The 18,649-nt window shown below is 45.3% G+C and overlaps 1 pseudogene; it reads right to left on the bottom strand.

Moving 5' to 3' along the window:
- Positions 1-1,861: 1,861 nt before the first annotated feature.
- Positions 1,862-18,649, bottom strand: part of LOC119385803 (lysosomal acid glucosylceramidase-like) — a 17,158-nt pseudogene continuing 370 nt past the window's right edge.

Genomic DNA, 18,649 nt, shown 5'->3' with positions numbered 1-18,649 from the left:
GTGCCGCTCGTAATTTAATTGCTGCGGTAGCTTAGATGCCCTCCACGCTGCTGGCAATGCGTGCGTAAGTGTCCCGTTGTTTAACAAAAGTATTGCGAGAAGGCGAGTGCCGCAAAAGTAGTAAAAAAAATCTTGGCAGCTTCGCACTAGAGGGGCCATGACGGAAAGAAGAGCGCAGCTGGGTGGCCTTCTTTTTTTCGCTTTCTTAGAGAGCAGCTCTTAGGTTCCTAGGCGCCCGTTCCTGCGTTGAGCGGCGTCGCCGTTGTTAGCTGGCGTCAGAGGAGCAGGAGGAAGAAAAGAAAAGCGGAAGGACAGGCAGGTTAGCCAGTTCTCAGGCCAGCTGGCTACATTCTAAGACAAAATCGAGTATTTTGGGAGTGTTGATCTTCATTCCTCGTTGATCTTCATTAAATTAGCCGCGGACCAAACTTCAAGAGCGTCCGTTGCGCGTTACATTGATCGATAAGTTACCGAAGTAAATCGCAGAGCAGCTTGAAGAACCACACACAGTCTGCTTCTTTCGCCGCCCGTGTGGTTCTTTACGCTAGTGAGGGAGTTATGTCCTACAAACTAGCCCATCGGTATGTCCCTTTGTTATCAAAGTAAGCTGGCGTGGCTGCAGTATATGTGAAAGTACATGCATATCTCGCCGAAGTCTTTCGCAGCGACGATATTCAACGCTTATAAGGCACGCTCAACTGAATCACATCCCGGGGATCGCGCCCAGGTGGATGCACTTGTTGAAACACCGCAGTAAAAGTAAAAACGATAGAGGAGGTCATACACAGCTGCATTCCATGTGCATAAAAAAAACATTAGAAAAAAAGAGATGGAGATAGAGGCTTCTTTGTTAGCTAAAAAAAGACGGCTTGTTCGGTTATAAGCCAAAAATAATTTATTTCGCTCGCGACACGAAGTAAGGACGCATATTTGAAGAAATACATTACACAGTGAACTCTAGGTTGCTTCGAGCGGCACTTGTCGTAGTGAATATTTCACAGCTTCTCATTTCGAAAAGTAAAATAGGCTCATTCACGTCCGTCGGCTTAAGTTGCGCCTCCTGGTGGCGAAGACATTTCTTGGTGAACCGAAAGCACTTGCACCGTATCTATTTACCTCTCTCTCTATCCCTTTCCCCTCCCCATCTAGGTATTGGTGCTCACATAGTCGCGCCCAATTAACTTTGCATATATTTATTTTCAAGTTCCCTGTCTGGGTTTAGTTGCTTTATGCTTTAGTCACCCTGTCTGTCAACTCAATGGACAATCGCCCATCTGACGGAACTCTTGGGCGGCGGCCTGTACACGGACTTCATCGTGATCCGCTACCATGGTGTTGCTGCGGTTCCTTAGGGGAACCGGAGTGGATGATACGTAATGACAGTTCACTGATTATGTTGGTGACTTTATAGTATCGTTACAGACTCGCTTTTCCTCCTTCATTCTTTCTCACACTTTTCCCCTTGCAATGTACAGGGTGGCCAACCGGAGATTTCCTCTGGTCAACCTACATATCTTTTCTTTACCTTTATCTCTCTGGCAACTAAAACAGCCCTTTGGTGTCCTATACTGCTGGATTCGTTTCACTTTTCTCTGTTCACTGCCTTCAGAGAAACTACTTGGCGTTTCGTTTGTACAGCATTTATATCTGTCACTTCATCTCAATCCCTCAATTCTTGATTTATTGTTTGTTTGTAGGCTTTTTTAAGCTTTTTCAAACACTGTAGTGATTAGCTTTTACTACGTCTGTACAGAAAGCTATACGAAACATTATTGAGCACGAAAAGACCAGACAGCGTGTCATGGAAGAAGAGTTAAGGAGAAGAGTACATAGGAGCATAATGCAAATCTGTATTGTCGGATGCGCAGCGAGTATCGCTGGTTGAGTATCGTAAAACCATGTAAGGAGGTTACCGGTAGTAAACACCCGCCGTATCGCTTGACTGTCTTTTCTGACGCGAATATTGCGGCTGTCGTCATGGGGATGACGGAGGCCGCCAACATGGCTGATGTTTCTGATATCTTCATCGAGGGTAGACGACAGTGGATGCCCCAAGAAACCACTCCTTCAGATTGTGCTGTTGGTACCAATGTATTGTCACAACTGCCAAATAAAGCTCGTTATTGACCGCTCGTTGATGATCTTCTGAACGATGCGAGAGCCGGACACGTCCTTGATTTTCAGTGCGTGTTTCTTGTCATCCCTTTAAAAGAAAGCAAGAAAAAAAAAGTGAGTCCATCGTAGAGTTGTAAGTATACACAGTAGCACTTACAAAATATCAGCGCAATACTGACTGTATATCTAATAATAGTAACTGTTGTGTTTTGATATGATTATGAGAAACGCCGTGGTGGAGGGCTCCGGTAATTTTGACCACCTGGGGTTCTTTAACGTGTACCTAAATCTAAATAGTCGGGCCTCGAGCATTTCCGCCTCCATCCAAAATGCGGCCGCCGCGGCTTGGATTCGATCCCGCGATCTGCGGGCCAGCATTCGAGCACCATTACCACTAGAACAGCGTGGTGGGTCTGATTATATATACGTCTCACTAAACAAAGCTATGCCTCGCAGTGTGCGCACGTGTGTGTGTGTGTGTGTGTGTGTGTGTGTGTGTGTGTGTGTGTGTGTGTGTGTGTGTGTGTGTGTGTGTGTGTGTGTGTGTGTGTGTGTGTGTGTGTGTGTGTGTGTGTGTGTGTGTGTGGTGTGTGTGTGTGTGTGTGTGTGTGTGTGTTTTTGAAACGTTTCTCGACTTGCACCGTTGTCAACAGCGATGTATTCGTCGTCGAGTAATGGAGTGACAAACGTTGACTATATATAGCGCAATTATTCCATCGATAATACACAGAGATATTTTGTGCATGGTATGAGCAACTGCCGACACATGAGTGGTTAAAATACACTATTCTCAGTATGGCTTGAAGGAAACAAATCGCAATACTCACTTGTTCAATACGACCACTACGATGGCTGAATCTGGCGTCATAAATCCTGCATACTCGAGGTTAGTTGCAGCGCTATTTTGCGAAAGCGACCGCTCCAGATGGCACTCAATCCTGACGCTGCCTCTCGGAAGGAACTTGCTGCAAAAAAAATATGACACTGAATTTGGAAGAAATCTTCTTGTGCACGCGTGTAATGTCTAAGAAAGCCTTGAAATTGAAAAATTGCGGATATTGTTGCGACCTTAGGTGAAAGATGTGAACGAATGAAGGTGGTGAGGTTAAAACTGTTCGAAAAAAAAACGAGGACAAGCGGAAGGAACGAGCAAGACGCGGGACAAGAAGAGAAAACTGCGTTAACTATAACTCTATCTAACATTATTTGTCCTCATAAGTGTAGCAGTTTCTGACGGCAGTGGTAAGACCGCATTCTTTTTCAAATTACCTCCAGCGAGGCGGTCTTATCATGTTTCCTTCCAGCGTAATAGTGCCTCTAATTCAGGAAGGGACGCATTGGGTTGTGCGCACAATACGCTGGAGATTGAACACGGCGGTGGTACAGAATTTAAGCGTGGTTCCCGATTCGGCAGCCGGGCAATTTCGATGCATTGCGAGTCACCAAACAGTAACATCACTTTGATATATGCAAGTTGTTTCATCTTGACAGTGTCCGAGTTTTCGTCTTTGTAGTGCTAAAGGAACGCTCAGCGCAGGAGGAACGCCAATGACAAAGAGAACTTACGAACTAAAAGGTTTGTCAGTACGGACTCAGATAAGTTACCGCAGTAGCGTCACTCGACGGCAGATTTGGGCTTAATGGGCGCAAATCGATCAGTAAGTTATCATTACGAAGTAAAACAACGTTCGTGATATTCATTCATACCAAACCCTCGCTTCGATAAAACGACAATTTGAACACAAAGGTTACTGATATTCTTTACAAAATATATTGCCCTCTTTACACCTTCTAAGAGGAGCTACTATTGCTTCGTTATATTCATTAGATTGTTAGAACACATTTCATTATAAAGAGTTGTTTACTCCGGATTAGAAAAACAAAACAAATATCGAGCGAAATCAAAATACACACCTGACATGGGCCAAAGCGTAGTATGTCGGCTGCTTGTAGAACTCCTTCGCAGTGGCGTTCACGATTACGGGTGAGTCAACGAAATTTTTGGCCCAGTTGGGTCCTCCTCCTGTGTCTAGGGCAAGGTTCCAGTCCGTCCATCCACTAGCCCAGTGATTTAGGTCCTAATGGTAATAAACGAAATAAAAAAATATTGCTGCGGGAGCGAACATCGAACAGAACTGCAGTAAAAGTGTCGCTTCAGTGCAATCACTGTTGCTTAGCAAACGCTTCACAAAAACGAGGCAGGAAAAGTAAAGAAACTAAAATCTAGCGCATTAAAAAAGTCTTCCAGCTTTGCTTGAATATTGTTTCTTATTGCATGCACAGACTGTTAGCCGCCTGGTTTCAATGAGCTGCCGCTTTGCGTACAATATCATCTCGCTTACATTTGCTAAGTACTGCACAGACTAGTGTACGCCTTAAGCGGTGAAAGCAAGCTCATAACCTAAATACTGTCCTTTGGATTGCCGATTTGCACTTCTTCGTCTGATACCACGTTGTTTATATCGAATTTATCTTTTTGTTAGCGGGTGCACTTCCTTTTGTTTGCGTGAATGTGAACCTGTTCTTTTTACTTTATCGAAGAAGAATTTCTTCCAGCTTCAACTACTAACGTAAAATCTATCATGCAGTCAGTAACAAAAGAATTTACTTCGTATTCAAGACAGCTGGCACTCTATTTATTTACTTAATCATTTATTTGTTCACATATTTATTTCAGATGCATCATATATTTTGTAAAAGTATCGAAAGGTGGGCTAGGTGGTAATTCATACTTCTCCGGCTTACTGGGAGCGCGGGAACGCACAACAGACGAAGGAAGAACCACAGAACACGAGCGCTCGTGTTCTGTAGTTCTTCCTTCGTCTGTTGTGTGTTCCCGCGCTCCCAGCAAGCCGAAGAAGTATGATATTTTGTCTTCCCGAGAGAAAACTTATTCTTCGTTTTGCCCAGTTTACAGAATTGCGGTTCAACACACTGGAATGCCTCACCTCCAATATGTCGCTGGCGTATTGCTCAGCGCGCTCCCAGCTGCCCAGAATGACCTTGTCCTTGAATATCGCGTCGAAGCCGGCACATGCCTCGGTGGCCAGAATGAACTTGTCCGGAAAGTGTTGGTGCACTTTGTCAAGTACCCACGGGCCGATCAAGTTGTCCATGTACCAGTGGACGGCGATTCCGTGGACGTATTTGGCTGCCTCCGAGTCGCCTAGCACCTGCGCAGCGAACCGTTATCGGTAATTTCGGGAAAGAAATAACGTTCTAATTGTTTTGACGGTAACCAATCCTCAGAGTGAAGTTTGAAACGAAACCTGTACACTCCGACCTTTCATTTCCAGTCATCGGAAACACCTGGGCCGATACAACAATTTCTCGATTTCTATGCAAGATAAGCGAACAGAAAGGTATGAAATAAGTTGAAATATCTCGTTGCTTGTCTACTCATGAGAGCATTTCGGCATCACGTACTGTTTTGCCGGTATATTGGCGCGCCGCAGCCTCATATTTTTGCGATCATGACGTTGTCAGACAAGCTCGTAAAGATAACATGCGCGAACGTTTCCCTTTCTTTTTGTTTTATCACGTTTCTATGTCAAGAGGACAAGTTTACAACGACTGCAACGAGCTACTGCATCTTTTAAGACATTGTTTGGTTCATGGTAGCTAGATCGTTAACGGCGTTCACGTCAGTGACTGACAGGGGTGCACCTCTGGTGACCTTGGAACTGTACCCACGACAATCGTTGTTCACACCGGCAAACGCGGCCGGCCCGCTGCCACAAAAGAAATGCCTCTTGTTTGCTTCCGTTCGCGCCTTTCTCTCGCTACTTACGCATAAATGGCCACGTAAGTTAACCTTCGGCGTACCGACAGGTTAGTGAGCGACTTGAAGAAATATGTTGAATTTCTACGAAAGCGACCATGCGTGACGCCTGTCTGTCAGTCGGTCGGTCGGTCGGTCGGTCTCGGTCGGTCTCGGTTGGTCGGTCACATATGTGACTGCCACCCTATACAGTGACGCCTGCTTCACGATCGGGTATTCGCTACCCGCTCTCATATCTACTAGAAGCTCTACTCCGCTATTCATTTCATAACTCTGCCCGTACTGCCACAAATGTTGCAGCTAGGAAACTATCGAGCACGCTCTTTTTCATTGTCATTGCTATTGTGCACACAAGTGGTCGACCACGACAGGCCTCGGCCTGTTTTGACAAACGATCACTTTCGGAGTAAACAATCGAGGATTTCGAACGGGAAAATCGATACCCACCCGCTTGCAGCACAAAGCCTTGCGCTACAAGCAGATGGATGTCAACTTTCATAACCGCTCCCCCACCTCGTGGGATTCCGCAAACAGTTTGCCATAAACAGTCATGGATTGCCAGCTGTTTACCTTCTGCTTTAAGTACCTTATGAGGAAGGTGCCTCTATACTACCGAATAAGATGAGGAACCGAGGAACCTACTTTGCTTTAGTCACGACCATACGAAGCCAAGAGGTAACGAAGCAAAGCATAAGAAGTGTTATTAAGTTGTATAAGTAATCAGCTAGAGGAAAATTAAAGCGGAAGAAAAGAAAAGACAACTTGGCACCTTCACCTATCTTTCTCGCCTGTTATCTCTCTTTCCTGCTATGCTTTCCATCTCTCTTTTACTCTTGCATATCCCCCAGCACAGAATAGTAAACCGGAAGCCTTTCTACCGGTTAACCGCCCTAATGCTTACATTCGCTGCCTCGTCTCCCCACACCCTCTCTCTTCTCTGCCTATACTATCCTCCTTGTCGATGGTTATTGCAGGCACATGTGGCTGAAAGGTCATTAGGCATTATCATATGCATGGTGGGGGCCTATTTTTCGCGTGCATTACGCTTTACATCTTATGACTAGCCTGCAAAATGGTAAGGTGGCACTGCACTGACCTTCCTTATAAGCTGTCTGTATACATGTTTTATTAATCACTTTGAGAATCACGGAATTACTACACCACTTAGAGGTAGGCACTCGCGATCATAAGTTGTGCTCACATGTCTGTTTTTGGTACTTTCTTAAGTTCACTGCAAATTTAGAAATCCGCAAAAAATAGCCGGTTGCAGTGTGACAATATTTTCTCACGCAAAATGCACTCGCTATACGCGGCGAAGTGCCCAGAGAATTGTTATATTCACCACATCTGCCCAGTGCGGAAGGAGGATGCGATTGTCGTCGAGGATTATGACTTGCACTTTTTCCGCTCCATAACCGGCTTCAGCCAGCGCCGGCCCCAGGTCGAGCTTGACGAAGTCCCTCTGCGTCTTCGGCGTGAAACCCAGCGCTTGCCACGGAAAGTGAGGTACGAAGCCCACCGTGGGTTCGTTCTGCGTTGTCAGGCCCCAGATGGGAATTCCGTGACGCTCGTACTCCTGCACAAACCTGAAAGACCGTGAAGGCGTAAAAGGCAGAGAAAGGACGATCACTTGCAGAACTTGTTCGTGACATAAAGATATACTTTTAATGCACGCACTGGGACACTATAGTTTTAGCAGGTTGATATTTGTGTAGCACGTGTTAGTTCTTCAGCTAGCGTAACTTACGCTTGAAAGCGTTTGATGTCTCTTCACAGCAACATTAACGAATGCTACTGTTGCTGCGAAATAATAATAATTGATGGCTTGTGAGTTTATAAGTTCAACTCGCCACCAATAAAATTCATTTTTGATGCTTTCTCTCGTTTTATCAAGCGCTAAAACTACTGTTATCGAAATACTACAGTGCTTACACATAGTCGCGGATTTGCGCGTGTACTATTTGTGCATTAAATATACCTGACGTAGTACTTTGCTCACGCCTTGTAATAGGGACCTCCGGGTCCACCCTTCAGAGTGCCACGACCCTCCAGTGTGTTGCTGGTCTTCATCCAAGATGGACTGCTCCAAGAACTCCCGAAGAACCATATCGGCTCGCTTGACAAAGACATGGCCGTTTTCATGTACGGAATCTGCAAGGGAAGTGTCAAAAATTATCTTGAGAAGCTTGCCGCTGCACGCCAAGGCAGTGTTAAAAAATGAGCCCAAAACTGCGTTAACAGCTATTTCGTGAAAAAAAAAAGGCTGTAATGCCGCAGCAGCGCTTTAGCAGAGGATGCAGCAACATAACTCGGACAAAATTATTGGATGTTTCAAAACATGTATATAAGAAGAAGGAAATAAATTTGCAATTCCGACGTTCCATTGGCAGTTAAAAAAAGAAGAAACTCCTGTCAACTAAATATAAGTTTTCAGAATAAATCTTCAGAATAAACATTTTTCAATGTATTGTTTCTTAGAAGAATGTTCAAAAATGCTTGTGTAGTGCCAGGCAGAGAACCGCATATTTATCTTCTGGTTAATGTCCCCGCCTTCCGAATATTGTGTACCTCTCTGATTGAGTTAGTAAAGAAAGACAAAAAAAAATGAGCCTTTCGGTGTCCGTTTCTTGTAGGGAAGCCACCCCTTGACTTAGTGAGGAGGATGTATATAGAGTGCATTTCTGGAAGCAATTGTTCAACTTTTGTTCACAATTTGCGCTCCAGGTACCACACCTTTCCATATGGCCCCTTCTGCAACATCCTAGGCTGGTGTTTATATTCCGTTACGGGTTTCAGAAAGGGAAATGCCTTCATAATTTTTCCAGGGCACGCTGCCGGCCTTCGTTAGTACTTATAATTTACACGGTGTAGTGCAACATGACAGGGACTACTTCTCAGTCGCTGTCATATTGCGCTACTGCGTGTAAATTACGTGGTTTGCACTACCTAATCCCAGTGCTGGGAGAGGTAAATTCTAAACACAGCCGAGAAAGTGCTGCGCACTACATTTTACTCGCTGAAACGCAAGTGAACGTTCGGAACATAATGAACATATACTCAGCCCCACACATAGATCTTGCAGCACACTTTCTTGAGCGCACTTCAGAGGAATAAAATTCGTAAGCGCTGACGACTGCACTTGTACGGGAGCAGCGGCCATTTCTTTCTTCCTATAACCGCCCTTCAGCGCTGCGACGTCGTCAATGTGACCACCTAGCTCATGCACTATGACGTCTCTTTGAAAATCAAGATTTCACACGAGTGAAGTCAGTGACGACATGCTAATTATTGACATCGTCATTCACTGCGCCAACTTTTTAATTTAATGATAATTTCAGGTTACCTTGAGATGAAAGTCCTCCGGAGACAGCGTGAAGTTTTTGAGCTCCAGGTCTCCAGGAGTGTCGTCATATGTGTATTTTCGTTCAGAAAAATCGCAGCTGGCCAATGGAATCCTGCCGATAGTGTACGCAAGTCCTAAAAGCAGAAATTAATTATAGATTTTTAAGGATAACAGAGTTCATTGCACAGCAGGAGAAGGCCCCATGTAAAAGAAGTTGTAAGTTTGCGAGAGCAAGAACAGAGATTGAATCCGTAGAAGAATTAATGAACACGCCATTGCTCGCTGACGTTAGCTTGGTGTTGACCATGGCTTTTCTTCCGCCTTTCTCGACCCTTATCACCTCTCTCTCTTCTCCACATCCTCGCGGGAACCTTATCCAATGGTATAATTACAATAGTCCAAATAACCTCACTGAAATTATCTTTATTTCTCTTTGCACAATTGTCAATTTCGCGCTTGAAACCTTAGAAACAATTTATAGCCTGGAAGAATCACCATAGAGTATAACCATATGCAGATATAGTCGTTACCTTGCTTCGAGTAGTACGACTTGAGGATGTCATCTTGCATGTTCGTAGGAAGAGACTTGATGTTTATTCCTGTGGCATCGGTGAAGGCACCACCGAATCCGAACATCTTCTGGTACTTTCTCGACGAGTCGACTACAAGCAGCAGCGTGTCGTTTTCTGCGGAACCTGTCGATATGGAAGGAAAGAGAAAATATGGAAAACTAGGAGCCGAAACGGCCATCGTATTTGAGGCTTTATCTGCACCAATGGGCTGTGCCAAGAAACAGCAAAACACCACCCTCAAATGTCAGGGTTTTAAAGCGTCAGTTGAAGCGTGAGACAAGTCTCATTGCATGACAGTGAGTCTGTATGAACCAGGAAAAACGCAATTGAAAAAATTCTTACCAGGTATGTTTATCTTGAAACGAGCAAGCTTGATATTGAGTAATATTCAACGTATTCTTCGACACATTGATCGAACGTTATATAAGATAGGACATAGAGGCTGCGATATTAATGTGTTTTTATTTGATTTAAAGGTGTTAGATATACTTAGAAATCAGTAAAGTCTTACAGCGACGTTTAAGACGCAGGACATAATTATTTTTGCTGTTCATAGCTTTCGTGATCGATGGAAAGAAGTCTTACATGTCAGTTACACGTTTTAGTTATTTAGTTTCTTATTGCTTTTTGTACTCTGAAATATCTACAGTTGCAACTGAGACGTTGTACAGAAAAACGAATGGCAAGAACACTACAATAAATAGATAGTCAATAAAAATACTAACATACAAGATGCGGGTAACTGAACAAAATAACAAACCAAAAATGGCCAAGAACACTCAACGTAATTAATTGACCTATTGTGGGTGAAAAGAACTATGCTGCTTTGTACTTTCTAACCTAAGTTGCGGACGTACACAATTTCTCTGTAATACGCCTGAACAAAAATTTCGGCACCATATGTAAAAAGCTACAAATATTGCCATTAAAACGACGAAATCACTGCAAAAGTAGTAAGGCGCAACTGACCAGTTTTCTCGCAGAATGGTAGGGTGGTCTTGGTGAAACTCTCGAACGCAACTGCTGCTCCATTGGGCAGGGGCCCGATGTCGCCGATGAAGTCGCAGTACGTGGCGTTGCATACACACACAATGCTTCCCCGTCCATAGTCCCTGGGCTGGCATTGGGCAGCTACGGCTTTCGTTTTTGGTTTAGAATGGGAGGGCGAGTGTTATTTAACGAGCATACTTTAGACACGCATGAGAACATGAAATAATTCGCTAGAGCGGTAGCTGAGGGGCTATGTCATATCTATACACCATGCAGTGGACAATGAGATATTGCGGCTTCAAAGCTTAACTGCTCAGAAACTTTGTGCTGCAGCATCGCAGAACGCTATCTTTGGACCTACGACTATTCGGAACGCTCACTGTGTCGTCATTAGCACCCTGTCGCCTATATACTTGCCATGCTCAAATTTCGCGTATTGCAGTAGCGCGTCCGAAAAAATCCACATGCATCAACACGTACTTCCTATTAATAATATCTGGGGTTTAAGGTCCCAAAACCAAGATATGACTATGAGAGACGCCGTAGAGGAGGGCTCCGGAAATTTCGACCATGTGCACCTTTAACGTGAACCTAAATCGCAGAATGGTGCATGGTGCAATCGTTGCAATCGGCGCATGGTTGCAATGGCGCATGGTGCAATCGAATGGTGCAAGCGGGCCTCAAACATTTTCGCCTCCATCGAAAATGCAGCCGCCGTGGCCGGGATTCGATCCCGTGACATTCGGGTCAGCAGTCGAGCGCCATAACCACTAGACCACCGCGGTGGGGCAACACGTACTTCCTGCTGAGAGACATTTGGCTGATATACAGAGGTTAGCCGACACAAAAAGTCTGACATCCTGCTGGCAGTTCAATGTTTGAAGGAACGGAAGAAAGGAAAGTACATACACGTGTTACCCAAGCACAGGAAACAAACGTGAGAATGTTGCTACCGCGCGAGAACCCTGCAATTGAAAAGCTATAAAGCTGAACTATGTGAATAAATAAACTTTATTTAAAACTGTCCCGGCAGTTGTCCCTCGTGCGAGGCGGGGGGAAGTACCAATTTTTATAAATTTCTGTTCCCATTACGGCAGCCTTGTGCATTTTAATATGGTGTATGAGAAACGTAAGCAAGAAAAAAGACACACACACTCACACACGCACACGCACGCACGCACGCACACACACACACACACGCACACACACACACACACACACACACACACACACACACACACACACACGCATATTTTTACGTTTGTGCTGCTATCGTATGTATCTACATATTTATATATCTAAATATCCATTCCCCATCCCAATTCAATCCCCGTTTCCAACCTTATTTTTATGCACCATAAAAGAACTCTGAACTCTGAAAAGTATGGGTTGTCTCTGGCAAAAATTAATTAAAATCTAAGCGTTATCAAAAGTTATATTGATTTATTCAAATCAGCTGCGAACGCTATGCGACTGGTCCGATTCAGCAAGTGCCATCTTACTTCATCACTCAGTATGTCTCAAATTACGCTAGTATACTACTCGAGCAAGAAATATCTTTTAAACGTAGTGGTGCCCCAGTGACCCTGCTGTTCGGCTACTGCTTATCACTCTAAGTGTCCATTTCCGTGTATTATTCCTTCTTCTGGTGCACTAATTAAAAAACGCCAGGCCTGCGCTGAAACCGCAGCACAGTCACAGCGAAAGCTGGAAGAGCGGCGTTTCTAGAGCCCGTTGTAAGCTCTCTTGGGGCTACACAACAAGTACACTAGAAAGGTACCCACTACGCCATAAATAACAATTTTTGTGAAGTTGGGAAGCACCTACGAAGCCATTATTCGTCATTCTGCGGAGAAGCGAGGCACCAGCTACACGTCTGTAAGGCATTATGTGCACTTTGTTGACGCGACGACTGACGACGATGAAGAATTATGGCTCAGGCCTTTGTAATGGGGTGGACGCTTTAAACGGCCCACCATTTATGTAATTTGCATTGGGTGACGCCCGGTCGCTATTTCCCTCTCCCGTCATGTTGTATAACATACGTTGACGTGGGAGAGAGACGGGGGGGGGGATGAACTTTACTGAGACCCCGAGGAAACGGATCATGCGCCTATGGGCTTCCTTGGCAACCAATACAAGTGCACTTGCGAGGAACCCACTACGCTATAAATCATTGTAATTTTTCAGAAGTAGGGCATCAGGCACTGTGCAATTTTTCGTCATTCTACGGAGAGCCGTGGCACCTGCTAAACGCATGTAAGGCATTATGCGCACTTTGTTGATGCTGTGCCTGATGACGATGAAGAATTATGGCAGAGCCCTTTGTAATGGGTTGTAAGCATTCAACAACCTACTCGTTGCGCAATTCGCATTGTGTGACGCCTGGTTACAGAATTCGCGTTGTGCGACGCTTGGTGCTTAATTTACTCTTCTACCACGCTATAGTGCATATGCTAATGTGGTTCCTTCCCGACATGAAGCCTGTAAAGACCTTTTGCAAAGCAGTTTGAAGCACCGGCATGGCTTAGAGGTTGAATACCGGGCTCCCACGCAGAGGGCCCACGTTCGAACCTCGTTCCATCCTGGAATTTTTTTCTTATTTCGTTTTTTTTTCCTATTTCGAGCGATACTGGTTACGGACACCGGCGGCGGCGGCAGCGGCGGCGGCGGACAACTACGGCACCAAAAACGCCCGGTGAAATGATCTCATAACAGCTTTCGCTGTAAAAACTCCGACCACAAGCCTGCCAGCCAGACATCGGCGGCTGGGGCGTCTCTTTCACAACTGGCCGGCACGGCCTTCCAAAACGGGAGCAGCCTCTTGCGTCGTCCTCTCTAGGCAGGCGCTGCTTAAGTGAGACACCTTGTGTATACTTAGGAGCGCTGTAATTTTGGCATTTGGCTACACGTGAGCTCGGCCACCGCATTACGACATTTATAAGAGTCGTAAAGCGGTAGCCGAGCAACACCAACACGGTTCCAAATACTTGGATTTGGAACAGTGTTGAGCAGCTGGTGCTGGGGTTAGAACATTTGCGAGGTGTTTGCAAACGTTTCATCACACCGGAGTCGCAAAGCGACCTGTCTGAACTGGTCGCAAATGATCGCTTTTGGTCGCAGAAAGGACTGTTTTGGCTCGCTGCTAGAATCGTTTCTGCTAGTTGCGCAACTGCAAAATTGAGCAGGAAGCGAATAATCTAAAATGCTAACTTTATGACCTCGAGCGACCATTTTCAGCCATTTGTGACCAGATCGCATTGCGATTTCAGTGAGATAAGGCACTCTTAACTACCTCGTCCGGACGAATTCGAGAATAGCCTGTGTGAAGGGGTGATTAGTGCTTGTTGAGTGTGTCTAGCACTGAATCATATGAAAAGCGTCTACACATTAGAGGAGATAGGTGTTATCAAGCTTACACCCCTCTATTTAATTACTTGATGCAGTACGTCCTTTCTTATATATAGGGTCGTGTTGTTGCAGTGAACTTTTTGTGCCCATTATCCTCTATTCTTATGCTCTATCACGCAGAGCTGCTGATACTGGCGGTGAGCGTAGCCCGGCGGCGTGTCCGAACCGAAGACAATGCTCAAAAACAGGGGCGAACTAAAAGGATAATCTTACAAACATTTCTCGTGATCTCCCTCTATTGGTGCATCACGTGTATTTTGTTCAAACGTTTCTTAGACGTGACTGAATCAGTATAATGCTTCTGATTCTGGTTCTGAAGATGTTTTTATTAGCTTACCCGTCAAGGCTATAGAGGGCGCAAAGACCACGTGGAATCAAATGAAATAAATGGCGGATGCGTAGGCAAAAGCTGCTCATGAGCATGTCAAAACCCGTCAGATTCCCACGTCACAACCCTACATACGCAGCACCTTAATTACGAGGAATGAAGCGAGAATTGTGTCTGTCGTACTGGTTTAGAGGGAGCACCGGTGTATCACTCTTACTCGTAGTTGACCCCTTAGAGTAACCACTAAACACTAAACTCTTACTAACGTCCCTGTTTTACCTTTACATCCCTCTCTCTTACTCTCTCAGCTTCCACCACGCATCAGCGCTCTAATACATCGTCTTTCTCCAGACACTTCTTACAAAAAGCAGTTACTTACAGTTAAGCCTGTGTTCTCTACAACATCTTCTCACGGCCACAATGACGAGGACGCGTATCAGCTGTTGCTTCACGGCCCTATGCAAAACCCGCATTGACCGCGATTCAAACGAGAGCTCCGTTTACTTGATTCTGTTCAAATATTCTCACTTGCTAAAGTCTTCGGTCCGTGGCCATCAAAAGTCCGACGTATATCAAAGCAGCTAAAGCTCTTCAGCGCTTCTTTGAAGGCACTGGCATTTGCGATGAGCACTTACTCGGCTACATCGTGTATGTGTCTAGTACATGTGTGCCCGAGATGCTCGCGAATATCGTTAGGAGCATTCTTGAAGGGCTGTTCTTACTCAATGTGCAGAAGATTTCACAATTTATTAATATATATTATTTTTTTAAATGTGTGTAACCAACCAAATGAAAGAGGGTAGCATTGCTTGCAAACGGCGACATAAACTTACAGGTTAATATGTACCTAAATAAATGAAGAACATTCCTATAGAGACAGTATTGGCTTTGTTTTTCAGACAGCGACGCGTCGGGACGTCGAAACGCAAAGGGCTACCACATGGACGTAGGAAAGTGCGGCCTTTTGGCACCAGCTTCGGATTTATAAGATGTCTCGTAAGCTACGGCATTGGGCCTAACAGTGAGCAGTAGCACACTATTATTGGCCTTAAGCAACAGGGCTACTTCTCTCCCGACTTCCGGCATAACTCTGCAATACTTGGTAGGTATCCGCTCTAATCACTAGAAAACGTAGCCGTACGCGTTTCATTATTTTCAGCCTAAAAATAAGCAATAGTCAATTTCAGGAGTTCGAATCATGCCTTCTTTACTAAATTGATCCTAACTGTGCGTCAGTTTTTGATGTTAATATATATCGTTTCTGTGCGTGTTCGTCAATCAGTTATGTTAAATTGTAAAGGAGTAAAATTCAATTAAAGTTTCCATCTCTGGCGAAGTCGTCATTTTTGGCTAACTCACCACCCGAACTCGAGGTTCTTAGAAGGCATCGAGAAAATTGACTTTAAGGCATATGTGCTAACTACCATCTATATAAAACGCCTCAACTGTTATGATCGGGCCATGGTTGGCAAGTGCAAACGGCTCAAATGCGTTCGGTTCTTGGAGTTCGGAGCTCTCCAAGCGTGAAGCGTTAAACTTCAGCCCGCATATTAAGACGATCGCTCCTGCAACTTTCTAAATGCGTAAGCATTTCCATGCCGTCTCAACGATAAAACCGGCCCCCGCGCTCACAAAGAGAGAAATAGATGAAAAGGAAACGCAAGGAGGTTAACCTGGCGCGAGTGACCGGTTTGCTACCCTGCACAGGGGTGGGGAAATAGGGGTAAGAAAGACGACAGAAAGAGAGATAAAATGAAAACGAAAAAAAAACACGCAAGGAGATTGTCTAAAACTACTGGGCTAAACAACCACGCTTGCAGAAGCTGGAAATATCTGGTTCCGGGCCGTATGAATGCCTTGTACCCGTGGTGCGAAAGAGAATGTGAAAGGCGAACGCGTCATATGAGGGCTTCCTTGAATTTCGTTCCAGTGCAACAGAAACCCTCACTAGGACAAGATGTAAAGCTGACATGGAGGATCCATCAGAAAAATTTAGACTTTGCGACAAATTGATGTCAAACTCGCGTTTCGGTGATTGCGGCATGTGCATTTTGCTGGGCCGTTCCAGACGCTGACGCTCCAAAGAAGATGATAGACGCCATGCTGATGCCGCCCGGAAAGAACATTCTGGGGAAGGCGGCGACCTGCAATAATGCTCTACCACCTGTTTTTAAAGACGATAGTCTTTCTTGGGGAACTTAAACGCAGAAATTTTGGTCTGTCTTTCTGTCTTTCTGTTTGTCGGCACGTCCCTCGATTCAGCCACTCGGCCAAAGTTGAACCACTTGCCCAAGGGCTGAACTGGTCTTGAACTGGTGCGGCTGTTCATACTTGTGAACATTGTCGATCAAAAAGTAAATATCATGCATATCTGAGGTGCAACATCTCTAGGTACGTATTAGGTGGCGTGTTCCTTTAATAGAAAATGCATACATACGTAATTTTAAGGACCCTAGTTTCTTAAGGTGCGCTGAAAATGCATAAGAACGGAAGCTTGAGCGAGTTGGTATGCGTTCATCTTTGTTGAAACAGCGCTCACTAGACGACGACGAAGTAAAAGAAGGCACAGGACAGGCGCTGCCTGTCCTGTGCCTTCTTTTACTTCGTCGTCATCTAGTGAGCGCTGTTTCAACAAAGCTGAAAATGCGACTGCGCTGACATTTGCCTTCCTCCGTGCCCTTCGCACGAGCTCATTGTTGTGTTTCGGTTTCGGTTCTGTATTGCACTGTACGAATGCCATGGGTTGGTGTTGAAAAACTTTAGTTTTGAGAAGGCCAAGAAGGTGAAAAAAAAATATTTAAAAAATGAAAAAGCAGCGTTGTGGGCGGCCTCCAGGCTGCCGGTTGTGGGCGCCGCTCTGGCGTTCCTGTTTTACCCAGGCGACGTGTAAATACAAGAGTGTGTGGAGAGTACTCGTTGAGTGCGGACGTTTCTCTGCTTCAGCGCTTCGCGCCAAACCGCGTTTTCGGGCTGGCTCGCGTCCCCGCCGCTCGCGTTGGTCACCGCCGGTCTTCGCCTGCTGCTGCGCCGGGACTACCGGCACGCAGCACAGCACTCATGTTTCCCGACGTATTGCCAGATGGCGTCCATATCTCACACAGCGCCTCTTCTATCGTCTTTACACGACATTTGCAGCGAAGCACGCAGATACGCGGCCAATTTTTTTTATGTAGCGGCCGTGGCTCTACTCTTACGTATCGCTTAGATATCTCCCAAAGCAGATTCTTCGTGTTTTTTTTCTTCTTCTACTGAGGCTTCCTTCCGACGTAGTTCTTTATATAAACCTGATAATAGGGCATACACTCACCCGCTAAAAGTGCCGCGAACGTCACTGCAGTGACGAAGACGCCGTCCCCCATACCGCGATGTTTCCGAAGCAAGAATCGAATGTCAACAGACCTACCTACCTATCTGCCTTGCTGTCCATGCGGCGGCAGCACCAGACGCCTATTTATCTGACGTGCACGGTAGTCGTACGAGTGAACCGATAAGATCAAAAGCGCCGCGTGCAGCTGACGTGAAGGGGGCAGTAAGTTGAACTGCTCAGAAGAAATAATTGGATGGGTCGGATTTGCTTGACGCCTCCGCCTGACCAGGAAATTAATAATAATAATATCCGGGATTTTACGTGCCAGAACCATGATGTGATTATGAGGCACACCGTAGTGGAGGGCCCCAGAAAATTTGACCATCTGGTGTTCTTTAACGTGCACTGACGTCCCACAGTACACGGGCCTCTAGCGTTTCGCCTTCATCGAAATGCGACCGCCGCGGCCGGGATCGAACCCGTGACCTTCGGGTCAGCAGCCAAGCACTGTAGCCGTTACACCACCGAGGCAGACAAGAGGAAATTAAGTTACAAAGCTGAAAACTGAAATATACTTCATATTGCTTTTTTTCTAACGTTCCATGGTGATCATTAGGCACCTGTAGAGCCTGTAAACAAATGCAGTCTTTCTTAGAGAAGAAGTCTAGTTTGCATTAATGCAACAATATGGCACATTATATTTTAATATTTGAAGAAATACATTACGTAGTTACCTTTAGTCTATTCCGTGAGTTGCGTTGGACTTTTCTCTTTCAACTGCATTCACGAATCATACCTGGCC

Source organism: Rhipicephalus sanguineus, chromosome 3 (genome assembly GCF_013339695.2).
Source record: "Rhipicephalus sanguineus isolate Rsan-2018 chromosome 3, BIME_Rsan_1.4, whole genome shotgun sequence".
Taxonomy (NCBI): Eukaryota; Metazoa; Arthropoda; class Arachnida; order Ixodida; family Ixodidae; genus Rhipicephalus; species Rhipicephalus sanguineus.
The sequence above is the reverse complement of the archived record's forward strand: the minus strand, read 5'-3'. Positions and strand labels throughout refer to the sequence as shown.